Genomic DNA, 16,319 nt, shown 5'->3' with positions numbered 1-16,319 from the left:
TAGACATTATCTGATTATGCTAGACCTTCAGTGTTGGGGACACAATCGAGCATTGTGCGTCCCCCGATTACAGCTCAGAACTTTGTGCTGAAGCCGGCATTCATCCACATGTTGCAGCAATCCGCACAGTTCAATGGTTTGGCCGATGAGGATCCAAACAGTCATATAGAGAGTTTTCTCGAGGTGTGTAATATGCTGAAGAAAAACAGAGTGACGGATGATGCCATCATGTTGAGAGCCTTCCCATTTTCCCTAAAGGGGAGAGCGAAGCAGTGGCTATACTCATTACCTAGAGCATCGATTACCACATGGGAGGAAATGGTAGAAGCTTTTCTGGCTCGTTATTTCCCTCCCGGAAAATCAGCAAAGCTTAGGAATGAGACCTCATCTTTTGTTCAGTTGGAATTGGAGTCTCTATTCGAGATATGGGAAAGGTTCAAGGAGCTCCTGAGAAAGTGCCCGCAACACGGATTTCCGAAGTGGATGATTGTTCAGACCTTTTATAATGGTTTGAACCCGAGTACAAGGCAACTCTTGGATGCGACAACAGGAGGTACCTTAGGTAGCAAGACCCCTGATGAGGCCCGTCAGTTAATTGAAGAAATAAGGTTAAACAACTACCAATGGAATGCTAGGGAGAAGAAAAAAGTGGCCGGTCTCCATGAAATAGATGCGGAAACTTCATTGGCAGCTCAAGTGAAAAATTTGAGTAAGAAGTTAGATCTTCTAACTTCAAATATAGTGGCGGCCGTGACTAATTGCACCGGGTGTGGTGGAGGACATGCTCCCTCCGATTGCCCGATCTCTATCGGTGATGTTTCTTCGGTGGAGAACGTTGATTTTGTAGGTAATGGCATGAGACCTCAAGGAAACCCATATAGCAATACCTACAATCTGGGTTGGAAGAATCATCCCAATTTCTCATGGAGTAATCAGGGTCCACAAAAGGCCATGGGGCCACCAGGTTTCCAACAACAACAACAAGCCCCTCAGGTGGACAACAGAGTCTCAGGTTTGAAAACCCGAATGAATGACTTAGAGAAGTACTTGACTAGATTTGTGCAATTTGCAAATACAAGGTTTGAATCAGTCAAGGCTACACTTTGCAACCACACCGCCTCTTTGCATAACCTTGAAAATCAGGTGGGGCAAATTGCGAAGTCTCTCTATAAAAGGCCACATGGAAGCTTGCCGAGCAATACATAGACCAACCCTAGAGAGCACGTGAAGGCAATTAGTTTGAGGAGTGGTCGTGAGGTTCAAGGTAGGCTTCCGAGTGAGAAGCCAAAAGAACACGCACCCGAGGTTATAGAGGTAGAAGAGGGAACAAGCAAAGAGAAAGAGGTGGCACATCAACCTTTCAAGCCAAGAATCCCTTATCCCTCTAGATTGAAAATGACCAAGGGGATGAACAGTACAAGAAGTTCCTGAGTTTGTTCAAGCAACTCCACATCAATATTCCTTTTGTTGAGGCATTGGCCCAAATGCCTAAGTATGCGAAGTTCTTGAAAGACTTGTTGACTAACAAGAGGAAGTTGGAGGAAAGTGCTTCAGTGATTTTAGATGCTTCATGCTCGGCGGTATAACATGCCGAACAAGAAGAAAAACCCGGGAAGCTTCATCATTCCGTGTAATATTGGCAATCTAGGTGAGGAAATGACATTGGCGGACTAAGGGGCCAGTATCAACGTTATGCCATACACCTTCTTTCAAAAGCTAGGCTTGGGCGAGCCTAGGCCTACCCGGATGACTTTATAACTAGCGGACCGAACAGTGCGACATCCGAGAGGCATCATTGAAGATGTGCTTGTCAAGGTTGACAAGTACATTTTTCTGGTTGACTTTGTAGTGCTAGACGTCGATGAGAATGCGGATGTACCTTTGATACTTGGGAGACCGTTTTTGAGGACTTCCAAGGCATTGATTGACATGGACGGCGGAGAGCTAACTTTGAGGGTTGGAGATGACAAGCTCACATACCGCCTTGCTGAAGCCATGCGATATTCTCTTGATTTCGATGATACTTTATACTTCCTAGACACTACTGATGAGATTGTTGATGAATACATGCAGGAAATGTTCAATTCGGACCCATACTGGGGTTTGTTCGACCAAGAGGAGGATTATGAAGAAGTAATGATGCTTGGTTCGACGGAAGAAGTACCATCTACCCCGGGGATCTTGAAGAAGGTGCTCCGGAAAATGAAGAGGGCTAGGAGACGCCACCGGAAACACTCCAAGGCTGTTGGAGACGTACGTGAACCGAAGAAGTTGGATGAACAATTGTTAGGTGGTCCGAAGCCCAATAACACACCCTCTACCTTCAAGAGACTTTGGACATCATGCTTTCAAGTCAAGCGTAAGAGGGCAACCTTCATCTATGAACCCCGTGAGTTAAGACAAGGTACGTTAACCTTAGTGATGTTAAACAAGAGCTTCTTGGGAGGCAACCCAAGTGTTTACTGTTTTCTTATCTTCTAGTTTAGTTTGTTTGCATGAATAATTTGTTAAGTGTTGGTGTCTTGATTTTTAGATGCTTGTGCTGAGATTTTCTTGTGGGCTTTGAATGTTCATCGTGTGTTTTCATGTGGAATTGGCGAAGTTATGTCATTTGAGCTTTATTCCATGTTTTTCGCTGGTAAAACTTGTATATTAGGGCAGGCTCTGAGTGTGTAAACATGTTCAGAAACTTTCTACAGAGCCTGCAGGTTTTTCTAAGGTATCCAGTGAAGACGCACGGGCGTGTTGAATTTCCACACGCCCGTCGATTTGTATTGCGAGCTCATCCAGAGAAAGCACAGGGGTGTGCGGCTGCCCTAGTGAACGACCATGCGAATATCGCACGCCCGTGGGTAATTTCCACACGGGCGTGTGAATTCCTGCAGAGTTTGGCCGATTATTCCGAGAGCACACAGGGGCGTGAAGTTGCCCCTGTGGATGACCTTGTGACAAATGCACGGGCGTGTGTAATTTCCGCACGCCCGTGTGAAACTGTGTAGAGGATCCCTCTTAATCCCGAGAAGACACAGGGGCGTGTGGGTGCCCTTGTGAGTTGTGCATGTGAATGTCCACGCCCGTGTGGAATTTCCGCAAGGGCGTGTGGAACACTTAGCGATTTTTCTCGGATGTCCAGAGAAGCGACAGGGGCGTGCGGCTACCCTATGGGTCAGGCGCACGGGCGTGGGTATTTTTCGGACGCCCGTGCGCGAGCGTTCAGAGTCAGTGAGAGTTTCACCTGAGAGCGCCCAGGGGCGTGCACCTGCCCCTGTGAAGCTCTCTTGTGGGGGCGCACTGGCGTGGGTAATTTTCGCACGCCCGTGTGGATGTATAGAACACCAAGAGGCGCGAGTTCTTTTTAAAGAATAGTCATTTCTCTTCTCCCTCACACCCTCCATTCGTCTGGGAGCACTTTCACATCAACCCCCAGTCTCCTAGCGCCGATTTGGTAGGATTGTTGCAAGGTTTTCCGGCCGATTCGTAGTTCTTTCATTTTAACTCGTCGGTAAGCCCTATTTATGATTTCCTTCATCAATTCATGATTTTCATAGATGAATCTGGTTAATAATGCTTCGTTTCTTCAATTAGAAAGATGGTTTATGTCTAGAATGAAGTTAGAAGTATTTTTAAGTTGTATTTTTGGATTCTTGTGGCGCGGCCGTGCGGCTTTCACGCCCCGTGGATCCACACGGGGGTGCGGAAATTCCACATGACCGTGTGGATTTCTGCAACGTTAGTTTATCAACTTGTTTGAAAGATTTCGTTTCAAATTTTACAGATTATGGCACCTCGGTCGAAGAAGCAAGCTGATAAGAGGCCGCGTGAGTCATCCCGTGAGTCATCCCCTGAGCCTAAGGGAATGAGTTTCGCGATTCCAGAGCATCAGGTTCGCTATGAGCGCTTGTCGAGACTCCGGTTCGGACAGACTCGATTCCTGGACACGAGTATACTGAGAGATCTACAGCTGGGAGATGAGTTCGCTGATGAGGTCGAGGATCTCATTTCAGCAGGTGGTTGGTGGCAGTTATTGACGATTAGAGAGCCAGTAATCCGAGAGTTTGCACTAGAGGTGCTATCATCATTCGAGTTTGATAGATCGTACGCAAGCTTCGATAGTTTGGACACCATTCAGTTTAGAGCACTTGGACACCACCATAGCCTAAGCATCACTCAATTTTCAATTCTGCTTAGCTTCTATGAGGAGGCATTCACAGACACTAAGGAGTACTCTCAGTTACCGACTGATTATCCCGGAGCTTTGCCCTGCAGAGAGCTTACAGGGTGCTATGTGGTCAGGGTCAGTACAAGCCGGGGGTGTCCAAGGCCACGTGCCTTTCCCGACCTGCATACCGATACTTACAGGCCATCATGAGCAGATCGGTGAATGGCTGTGGTGATAGCATTGGCGTTCTGAGCTGGCAGGAGCTTCTATACTTGTACTCGATGGTGCAGCGCGTACCGATTCACTTAGGACACATCATGGCAGAGTACATCAGACATCAGGGGCATTATGCTAGACTGGGAGCGATCTTCTCGGGCCCCTACATTACGAGATTAGTGCTAGGCATGGGTCTCTTGGATTCGATTCGTGGGGCTGAGAAGACGAGTATACCTACCCCCTTGAGTTTAGACACACTGAGATTGATGGGCATGGTCCGTAGAGTTTGGACAGGGGTTATGCGTTGGTGCTACCAACTCCAGAGATAGCTGAGGGTGAGGGTGATCATGCCGAGGCTTCCCAGCCTGCTCCCCAGCCTTAGTCAGCACCGATAGAGACCAAGGCACCTTCGGCGGCAGAGGACGTTCCCCCCGTACGTATGTTTTCACCATCTCGAGCCCATGATCACTTCGAGAGGCTCGAGAGTGCGGTGGGAGTGATACGGACAGAGGTGGCTGAGGCTCGAGCAGAGGTTGCCGAGATTAGGGCTACGCAGGTCACTCAGTACACAGAGTTCATGGCACGTTTCGACGTATTACAACAGATATTAGAGCGAGACGTCGCCTCCTCATTTGTCTTGCGACCGAGGACTCCTCAGTCCCCCTCTGCATCTCCTGCACCCCCATCTCCTATACCAGCACCGGTGGATCCACCTTATGTCTCCCCACCACCACCAGTAGCAGAGGAGCCGACAGAGCGTGACATCGACATTTGACTTTATTTTTCTGTATTTTCTTTATTTTGCATTTTATTTTAGACTTGTTCACTCAAAAAGGATTCTCCTTCTGAGTTTATTTTCATTTTGCATCTCAAGTTGTATTAATTGTCTATCTTTTATTTATACTCGAGTTATTTTTGTTTTATTGAGCTTCACTGAACCCCCTCATGTATGCGTGCAGATGGTCTTGTCATCATGGGAATTGAGACTCTGTCATGGGCACGGCCAAGGTGCTTCGGCACTTGCCCGTGTGATTACTCCCAAGGACTTAGCTCCATCAAACGCGATAGTAGGAGTCAGGGGAGTATTGTTTTGATTGCTTCTCCCACATATATTCTTCATTGATATAAATTATGAGTGAGCTTGCATGTGTACATTGGGGACAATGTACAACTTAAGTGTGGGGGGGAGTTTCATAGTGCACACATCCTTTTTATTGTGCTTGATTGATATACATGCTCACATAGCTAATGGCGGTTCACCTTAGTTGCAATGATTGCATTCTTGAGTTTAAGAGAATTTTTAACATTGAATATCTTCATGCTCTAGTTTTATTTGAATTTTTAGGAATTTTTACTTGATTTACACTCAGTGCACTGCTCACTCTTTAAACTCTATTGGAAACTCATGTTCGATGTTAAAGGGACTAGTTATAGTTGTTTCTTGGGTTAAATTCTGATATAGTTTTATTGTTTATTTGTGCTTGTTGGGTGGAAAGAGCTACCACCTATGAAGTATGAAGCTACTCTCATAAGTTGGATATTAGCTATGTCCTAATGAGAGAAAGAGCTATCTCATAGGATGAGTGAAAGCTACCACTCCGGTAGAAAGAGCTACCACCTCGAAAGTGTGAAAACCACCTTATCGGCCGCTTTGGAAAGGGCTACCTTAGAGGGTGTGTGAAGCTACTACCATCTTTGAAATTGTTGTCCCTTTTGTAGATAAATAAGTCCCTTGTACTTAGAACTTTGAGGAGTATACCTTGGGTTGTTTTGAGTGAGTTCACACACGTACACGATTTCGGGTTTGTTGTCCTTTTTTATTCAAGTTTTTAGCTAGAGCTTTGATTTTTTTTTGTATTTAATGTTAAAATTTCCCTTACTTGTAGAATGCTATCTCTGTACACTTTGGTGAACCTAAGGCCAAGCACTTCCAATATTTCCTTCATCTATGCACAGAATGTTTAATTTTTGCTTGAGGACAAGCAAAAGCTTAAGTGTGGGGGAGTTTGATAAGTGCTTGTCCGATATGAATGCGAAGCGTTCTTTCCTTATGTTGAGCATTACCTTTCTCGGGTTTTTACACTAATATGTGTGTTTTTATGTTACTTTCGTGTAGGTAGGGTTGTGAGGCCGAGTATGAAGGAAAGAAACCAATGTGGATCATAATGCACCGATTTTGGAGGAAATCTTGCTAAGGCTCAAACGCAAAGACATAGGTCGGGTGTGAGATGCTAGAGTGTGTGCCAACCTCCTCGTATTTGAGTTAGCACAACCACTTGGAGGGGCACAAGGGCAGACACACTCAAGCATTCCGACTTATGCACATAGAACAAGATCTCCACCAACTTGTCCGTCATTAAAGAAGCAAAGCGATCCACGACGTGAACGTGTGCCCATTTGTGTCACCTCGATGAAAGTATGGACTCGGGAAGTATTTTAGACCAGGTATTGTAGTAGAACAATGTAGCGGAAGTACTGTAGCAACACTGTTCACAGCCGGTCGAGAAAACAGGAATTCAGAGAATCCACACGAGCGTGCGGAAATTATATACGCCCGTGTGGAAATTCCACATGGGTGTGTGTAAAATCCACAGGCCCGTGTGGTCGCCCGATTCCAACCCTATTTAAAGCCGATTCAGCCCCGATTTCAGCATTCTTTTCTCCATCTTTTCCCCAACTTGAGAGAGGGTTTCGGCTAGGGTTTTGAGAGGTATTGGCTAAGGTTTTGGAGAGGTTCTACGGCTTCGACATCGTCATTCCTTAGGAAGAAGGTTGGTAGGGGAGCTTCCATCGAGGCGTATCCTATACCGGACAAGGGAATCCTTGGACGACGAGTAGAGGACTTTCCACAAGACCATCGACACGACTATTGAGGGGGTTTCTCTATGGATTCATTGCTTTTACATTCTATTTCTTTGATTGTACTTAGCTCCATGGAGAGTTAAACCCTAGTGGGTACTTAGGTATTTGTGAACCCTAGGATGTATTTGTTTCATTGAATCTCTTTATTATGTTTTCAATTAATTGATGTTTGTTGTGAGTTCCAACCTTGAATGCTTGTTTGTATGAACATTTCTCTTAGAGTGACACTAGGGTTGAGAGTTCTTGTTGGTAACCTTGTGAGTGAGTGACACACCACGAGCGTTAGATAACCCAATATTATGCCATAATCCGTACAATATGGCATAATATAATATTTTGACAGGATTATGGCATAATGGGTGTTTGGGTAACTATTTTACACTACAGAATTATGGCATAAAGTGGGAAATATGGCATAAAAAATATTCCAGTCAGACAGGAATATTTTTTTATTCCAAAACTCGTGAGAGCAGCTGGGTTTGTGTTTCTCTCTAATCTCTCTCTCTCTCTCTCTCTCTCTCTCTCTCTCTCTCTCTCTCTCGCCATCTTCCTCTTCTTCAACGATCGGTTGCGTCGCATCTCCCAGCACCGGCGCTCTGTCCATCGTTTGCCTCTCCATCATCTTTCCACTACCGTCGTCTTCTCCCTGGTCATCTTCCACTTTCTCGGCCAAGATCCTGCCTCCTCCTCCGCCAAAGCAGCAGCCCGACGCCAGAGTTGCAGCACCACCATCTCCACCGGAGCAGCAGCCCCTCCTCCTCCTACGACCATCTTCTTAGTTTCTCCTTTCTTTTCAAGGTTTGGTTTTTCCTTGGATCAAACTCACCAATTTCCCATTAAATATGTTGACTGATTGTGTTGATGTATTTGTCTTTTGATTGAATATTGTTTGTGATTTTTTTAATGGTATAGAGGTAGAGTTTGATCTCAATGTTTGTATAGATCATCTATACACTATGAATTTCCTTGTTTCTTTTGTTCTTCAGAATTTCCTAAGCCTATATAGATCTCAATCTTTGTATAGTTTTTGCTTTCCTTGTTTCTTTTGTTCTTGAGAGTTTCCTACTCTGGATAATTTTAAAAAACTGAAATTGTTGATATACAGAAGATGTCCTGGTAAAAATGGGGACAAAGCAAAATTTTCAGGCTCTATGTATGGTGTTGTAGGTTAAATACATGTAGAGTACTAGTTCATACTAGTGTACTTAAGTTTCTTGGTTTTATTATACATGTTGCTGTGTATTTTCTCTCATAGAGTTTGTTGTTTCAATGGTTTCTATGCTTTTGATGTAAATGATTGAAATATTTCATCATTTATCAGTCTGAATTCTAATTAAATTTATTTCATTCTTTGTCTTCTGTACTTTACCAGATCATATAATGGCTCTTGTTTAACCTTTTTCAGTATCATTATTAGTCTTTACTTCAGTGGTTTTCACTTTGTTTTTATAATTTCTTCTCATAGATTGTTTTGTTTCAAGGATTTTTGCTTATAAATCATTAAAATCTTTCATCATTTAGTAAATTCAAATTAAATCAAGTTCCTTATTTGCTTTTTGTTTTTAATCAGATCATTAGATCAAAGGATGCTTCTTACTTTACCTTCTCAATATTATTTCAATGGTTCTTATTTAAATTTCTTTTATTAGATCATGTTGTTTCAACGGTTATTTTTTATCTTCTATTTTTGCATATAAATCATCGAAGATTTTTTTTTTGGATCATTTATCATTCCAGACTGTAATTAATTTAAGTTCTAACATCACCTCTAAATATGCACTTTTGCTCTTATTACTATTTTTTAAATGTAATACAGTCTTAATGGACCATGGATTTCGTGAGGGGAGAAAACTCTATTTCTTAGAGAGGCAATAGCTTGATATTGATATATTCACTATTCCTTGTATAAATTATCTTTTTAGAAAAACATATTTTTTTTAAAATAAATTTTGGCATTCTACATATTCTTACAGACAATGAATCAAACATATAGTTTTTTATTTGATATTTTTACACATGCGTTTAATGGAAGTATAAATGAGAAGCAGGTTTCATGGAAGATGAGAAAGACATAAGGAAGTATAAAAAATATATAGAACAAATAGTATTAAGAAAGCCAAATGATATTGCTACAATATTGTATGCATTTATGAAATCTTAACTGAGAGGCATATATGTACACACTCCAAAAATTTCAGTGAATTTGCAAGAATGAAATATTTCATGATTTCAGGGAGGTTTAGGGGGAAAATATCTTTTCTTTAAATGTGTAGTGGAGAAGTTAAGAGGGTTGTCATGGTCTTGATCAAAGTTGTGCATTGAGAAGTGGGAGCCAAGTGTCTCTTGTCTTCTTTTTTTTAATATTTGATATAATATTGTCCAAAGCCAAAAATGAGCAGCCATTGATGGCAGTCATACTCATGCTGCTTTTTCAAAAGGGTGATAACAGTTGTTATCTATTGAGAGCACTAATTGGAAACAGAATTCTAGAAGTTTGCCATCTGATAAAATGTCCAATTGTTTAGTTTAGAGACTTACATGCTTTTGTCTGATATATAATGTTGAAATAAATCTGTGTGAGGATAGAAATAAAGTTATAAACTTTGAACTGTTTTATCACATTCTGCTATTCATATTGCATTAATAAACTCTATGTGCATCGCACATGCTTGCAACATTGAAAAACAGGAGAATCTTGCTTTCCGCTGGAGAAATCATTTTCCTTTTTCTGTTAAATTCCTGTACTATTTTAACAGAAATGGCTAATATTATTGAAGCATACACAATTTAGTATGTGATCATATTTATACATTGAGGATTGGTATCCAATGTTTTAATTTAATGTTTTTTATAATTTTCCTTAACAAATGATCAAGTTGCTAGCGTTTTCGTTGACAAACATATATAGCCTATCAATTAGAAGCTATCAAATACTATCTTATGGCAAATGAAGGTGTGGCAAGTGAAGGAAAACATAAAAGTAGGGAAAAGTGGAATGAAATTCACAAGGCTCACCTAGTAAAGTTATTGGGTGAGTATAATACTCCTGCATACCGTTCACAAAATGGATGGACCAAAGAAACATGGAACAAGATGGTACGTGACATGATAACCAAGTTTTCCAATCCAAGCATCACCACAAGCCAAATCAAAGCATTAGAACAAGAGTTGAAAAAAACCTACAAGCTTCTAAAAGGGTTTTCTGAATTAAGTGGCTTTGGATAGGATTTTGATAGACACATTGTATCGGCTCTTGATGATGTTTGGGCACCACTACTAGAGGTATGTACATAAATAATGAATGATTTCATTAATTACAACCATCTAATTGGAAAAATCAAACAGAGGAATAGGGATGCAAGGAAGTGGCATACTAGACCGTTTCCATATTTTACAGCTTTGCAGGAGGTTTATGAGGGTAAGCATATATTTTCTAATATGTTACTCTTATAAAGTTTAATGATACTAATGTATTATATATTTAAAATATAGGGAGATATGCTGAAGGCAAACGATCTCGTGGTATAGAAGATTATGAAGATATTTCTCAATCACCAGTGCACACCCCAAGTCCAAGTGTTTTTACTCCAAACGATTCAAGGCAACCATCACCTATACATGAGACTGAGGATGATGATATCTTGCAAGTGGAACCTCCTAGTTCTCAACCACGGAATCCTCAAACTCAAAGTTCAAGCAATGAAATTCTTCAGGGAATAAGAGATCAAGATGGGCAGAGAAGAAAAAGGGAGAGAAAAGGGAAAAGGCCTCAAGGGTCGTCATTCAATATGGACAAGTACATTGCATTTCGAGAGCGCGAGAACAAAGAATAACTTGAAGTTCCCAAGGGCACTCAAGTAGTGGAAAAGCACACAATAGAAGATTGCATGAAGGTGTTCAACCAAATAAGTGGCATTTTCACCGAAGAGGAAATGTTCAAAGCTACTCAAATTTTCATCAAAGATAAAAGTTATCTTGAACTCTTTCTATGTCTTCAAGAAGATCATAGAGTGCCATGGCTCAAAATGATGTTTACCAAAATTGACTAAGCGATGATCATGAACTTGTTTTGATTATGAACTTGTAATTTTGAACTTGTTAAATATCCTTTCTTGTTTGTACTTGTTATGGGAATCTTTTTCATTATGTACCTATTAAATATACTTTTTCATGAACTTGTTGAATATAATTTTTTGTATTATTGTTAAATATCCTTTTCTTTTACTAGTTGTTATGAGAATGTTTTGATTTTAGGTATTTTTTTGCCATTAATTTGTTAAGTATCCTTTTGTCGTGTAATATACTCTGTAATGCTATTCAGGATAGGCATTCAAGATCCAAACTTTCAGATTCTTTGCCATTAGTTTCATTCATTCAAAAGAGCTTGGTGATATAATGTTTAAGAAACAATTTTATGATTACCACAAACCTATTATCTACCTCGGTGATAGCTACAATAATCATTCCACATTTGCATTGCTATTTCATCTCTTTTACGAGCACCTGCATTTCGCTCAGAGTTCATGGTGTCAATATCTTCTCCGTATGACTCATCTCCATTAGGAACAATAGTTTCTTTGGCTTCACTATCAAAATCCTCAACAACATCTGTACCGTTATGTATACAGATGAAGTTATACAACATACAAGTAGCAACTACTATATCAGTTTGAGAGTCGATTAGATGAAAAGTTGCTACTTTAAGTATCGGAAATCTCATCTTCAAAATATCGATGATGCGTTCAACATGATTCCTTAATGACGCATGTCGTAAATTAAATAGTTCTTTATAATTGGTCGGTCTAGATTACGCTCGACCTTGCTCCTGCAAATGGTAACGGACACCTCTATATGGAGCAATAAAATTCGGGGTATTAGCATATCCTGCATCTACAAGATAATATTTACCCCTTGGGACTTCAAAACCTTGTTTAATCGAACGTTGGAGAATCCTAGCATCAAAAACAGATCCTTCCCACCTGGCTCGTACATATACAAAACGAAGATCAAAATCACATGCGACCATAACATTCTGTGATAATGTTTGCTTCCTGTTTTTGTAAGGATCTTGTTTATCCAAAGAAATCGTGATAGGAATATGTGTTCCATCAATACCACCAACACAAGCCTAAAATATAAACAAACATATAAATATTTACAACGACAAAAAAAATCACAATAAAAAATTCATAATATATAGCTTTGCCTACCTTGAAATATGGGAAAAATTTTCGGATATTCTGAATAGCTGGTGATGTTATTGTCGATGGAGGTTCTATGTATTCACGAGCAAGTCGATTAACAGCTTTAAGTACTTTACTAAAATATCGACTAATCGTTTCTACAGAATGCTGAAATGCTCTTGCACATCACGATTACTAGCATTATGAGCAAGAGTGTACATAAACATTGCTAGTTGCTCATCGACTGTTATCCATTTTGAGTTGCAGAGGAGCGATTTTTCTCTTAAACGATCAACCAGTGCTTGAAATATATGAGGCTCCATACGAAATTCTCTTTTGTAACGTTCCGCATGACCTTCAAGAATTTCTTGTACAAAAGCAGCACCTGTAAGAATGGATGTGTGATGTTCTACATTTGTGGAAGTTGCTGGACATTCTCTTGACCAATAGCTAAGCATTAATAGATCATCTTCTTCATTTTTTTCCCTCCAAAGATTTAAGGAATTCATGGTGAAACAATGGTTAGAACTATGAATTTTTCAACTTAAGAAGAAGAACGGTATGTGTATAATACAAAAGAATCATGTGTATAAATAGGGGAAAATGATAACGGCTATAATTATAACGGCTATATTTACAACGACTATATTCAAATGGCTATTTTTCAAATTTGAATTCTCAATGGTAATTTTTATTATGTAATAATTATTTATTTTGCAAACAAACACTCATTCTGGAAGAAAAAATATGTAATAATTTTTGTAATATTTTTTTATTTTGTTACCCAAACACCTATTCTGTAAGAATAAAATCTGCCATAATTTCTGTAATAATCACTTGCACTTTCTACATAATAAAATTATGCCATATTTTTTATTTTGCATCCAAATAGGCCCTTAATCTCTCACTCTCAAGAAGATGTGCTGATAACTTAATTCGATAAGTAAATAAATTAAATAAAATTTTTTTTATCTTTTTAAAATTATTTTGAGTTATCTCAAATTTTTTAAATTATTATAAATTATTTTTATTTTTTTTGCTTTTTGGGATTAAAATTTGAAAAAAAAAATTTTGTAATTTCTTTTTATTTTCGTTTTACATCAAGGCAAAATAAAGTTATAGACCTGTTAGTAAAAGTGTTGGTTTGCCATGCATGGTTATTTGGTTCTAGGGTTTTAGGGTTTTAGGGCTTTTGGTTCTTTGGATCTTTAGTTCGAATCCCATCCATAACACTAACTTTTTAAAAGTTTAACTTGTAAAAGAATATTTTAATTTAATACTATAGTACTATTTAAAATAATAATAGTAAAAAACTTAAAAATCCGTTTAGCCAAACGGACTTGGTCCAGACCCAGTGGATTCTGGTTCGAGTCGGGCCGAGTCGAGCCCAGCTTTGAGTGACTCGAACCTTACAAGTCAGGCTTAGTTAACTGGCCTGTGCGGCTGTGCCCCTCTCTAGCCTAAACCTTATATTTTGAAATAACAAAAAAAGGATTAAATAGGAATACTTGATTTTTCTATATTAGCATCATCACCCGGATTATCCTCATTTTATAAAGGCACGGACCTTCTATAGTGGCTGACGAAAAAATTGGTTTTTCTTTATTAGCACAATGGTTAAACAATTCTAATTAAAGATAATATCCTTACTTCAGGTAAACAGGCCAAGCATGATAAATTGTCATCCGGATTATCCTCATTTCATTAAGGAATGGACCTTCTAAAGTGGTTGACGAAATCTACTCGGAAGCTTTTAATTGTCGAGTTTTGGTTGTAACTTTAACCTTTGTAATTCTACTTTCTTCTCAATAAAATAGGTATACTAGCCAAGCATGATCGACAAAATATGCTCAGAAGCTTTTAATTGTGAGTTTAGGTTGTAATGTGTTTTTAGTTTTGTTTTGAAATTTGTAATTCTACTTCTTTTTTTTTTCTCAATTAAATATTTGCGTGTATGCTCTTTCTAAGGATGGCAATCAAGTGGGCGGGGTGGGACTTGTTCCCTGTCTCACACCATACCCCTTGCAACCAAAGTAGTATTCTAATATCACAATGGTTATCACTGTTTTTTTTTTCATGGCCCATCCCATTAGTTAAGTTTTTAAAAAATATTTGAGAAAATTTCTTTTATCAAACCCTTATAATATATAAAATCAAAATCAAAATCAAAATCCAGACCCTGCACTCTCAGAAATCCTTGCCCTGCAGTTTATTTTATTAAAAATATATATATTTTTTAATTATTTACCGAAATAGTATTTCCGTAATTAAAGGTCCCACTTCCTTTTTAATATTTAAATTTTATTTTTTAAAAAAACCAAGGGCCTCATTAGTTTTAAAATATTAAACTTTATTTAAAAAAAAAACTGCAGGATCAGATATTTTTTAAATTAAAAAAATTTTACATTTAAGCACTTATAATTTTCATTAATTTTTCATTAACTTATTTATTGGGGGTTATTGGAATGAATTATTGGTGACATGTGACACATACTCCATTCATAAGAGCCATTGGATGAAATTAATCTTAATCATCGACTTGTTAGTTGGAGGCCTATATAAACCCTCCTAGTCCTCTTTCTAAAACACACAAGTATTTCTGTAAGAAAGAAAATTAGAGAAATTCTACTTTAAATTTTTTGTCATAATAGATTTTTTACTTTTTTTTTCTTTTACATTAAATCTAGCAAAAATCATATTCTTGTCATATGGAACGAAAGAGACAACCTTGGTCGAGAGGAACACCGACCAAGGCCTGCAGGTACTCTTGACGAAAGAACAAGCTTCCACTACGATTGCTAATTACTAAATCTTGATCAATGGACTCAGGTATGTTTTTTGATCCGTGTTGACCAGTTGTCTTTCATATAAGCTTCCTCCATTTTTTTTCTATACATATTTACTCTCACTAAACTCACATTTTTTTTCATTTTCTACAATGGCAGAAAAATCACTTGCTTTGGTTTACTATAATGGTTCAATTACGACAAGTGAGGAGATGGCAATATTTTCATCGGATGAACATTCTTGTTTTTATATAGAAAATGATATCTCTTTAGCCAATTTGAAAAGAACCATTAAAGAAAATATGGATATTACAAATGATCTAATAATTACACATATCAAATACCGTATGCCTATTTCCTCAAGTCACGGTAAGATCTACTATCGGTCTTTCAAATTACATAATGACCGAGATGTTCAGATGATGTTCAGTTGTCACCAAGCATTTCATGATGTTCAAGTTATAGAATTATTTGTGGAGCTTGGTGTTGTAACTTCCACTCGTGGTTTTTCTCAATAGCAAATTAATAGAGATGACAACATTCCACCAGAACAGGCTTTCAACAAAATGGAGAGCATGGGATAACCTACAACACAATTTCAATTTTAATTTCACTGCTTCATAAAAACCACCAAGCACATCAACACACCATAGAACCGATAACACTGCTAGTCATGAAAATGAATTTGGTGAATATGGGAGTTCAAGCGGAGATGACCAAGATGAGGATAACTGTACAGATAATAGCGAAGCAAGCTTAGATGATTACAGTGCGGAAGATGCTAGCAAACATAGACAGAGCGTAGAAATGACGATGCCGCCATATAAGCCTCCGGCACATATGAGGGCATTTAATTTGGAAGCAATGTATGCACTAGAATTTCCTGAATACCCTTCACTATACGTCAACACATTAAGAGAGGCAATGGTAGATGGAGAATTGCATGTAGGTATGCAGTTTCAAAACAAAAATGATGTTGTAACAACAATTAAGAATTATTGCTTGCAGAAGTGCATGGAATATAAAGTAATCGAGTTGGATCCAACTCGACATTTTGGAAGATGCAAGTCATATGGCGATGGATACAGTTGGAGAGTTTGTGCATCCTATAGC

General features: G+C 38.8%; 1 non-coding gene and 1 pseudogene across 1 annotated transcript; one reads left to right on the top strand and one right to left on the bottom strand.

Annotated features, from left to right (window-relative positions):
- Nucleotides 1-366: 366 nt before the first annotated feature.
- On the bottom strand, nucleotides 367-473 carry LOC120250844. The gene has a single exon (XR_005533177.1). It is a non-coding gene; the product is annotated as a small nucleolar RNA R71 (small nucleolar RNA).
- Nucleotides 474-10,177: 9,704 nt separating this feature from the next.
- On the top strand, nucleotides 10,178-11,563 carry LOC120284063 (annotated as a pseudogene).
- Nucleotides 11,564-16,319: the final 4,756 nt, after the last annotated feature.

This window comes from Dioscorea cayenensis, chromosome 19, assembly GCF_009730915.1.
Source record: "Dioscorea cayenensis subsp. rotundata cultivar TDr96_F1 chromosome 19, TDr96_F1_v2_PseudoChromosome.rev07_lg8_w22 25.fasta, whole genome shotgun sequence".
Lineage (NCBI taxonomy): Eukaryota > Viridiplantae > Streptophyta > Magnoliopsida > Dioscoreales > Dioscoreaceae > Dioscorea > Dioscorea cayenensis.
The sequence above is the reverse complement of the archived record's forward strand: the minus strand, read 5'-3'. Positions and strand labels throughout refer to the sequence as shown.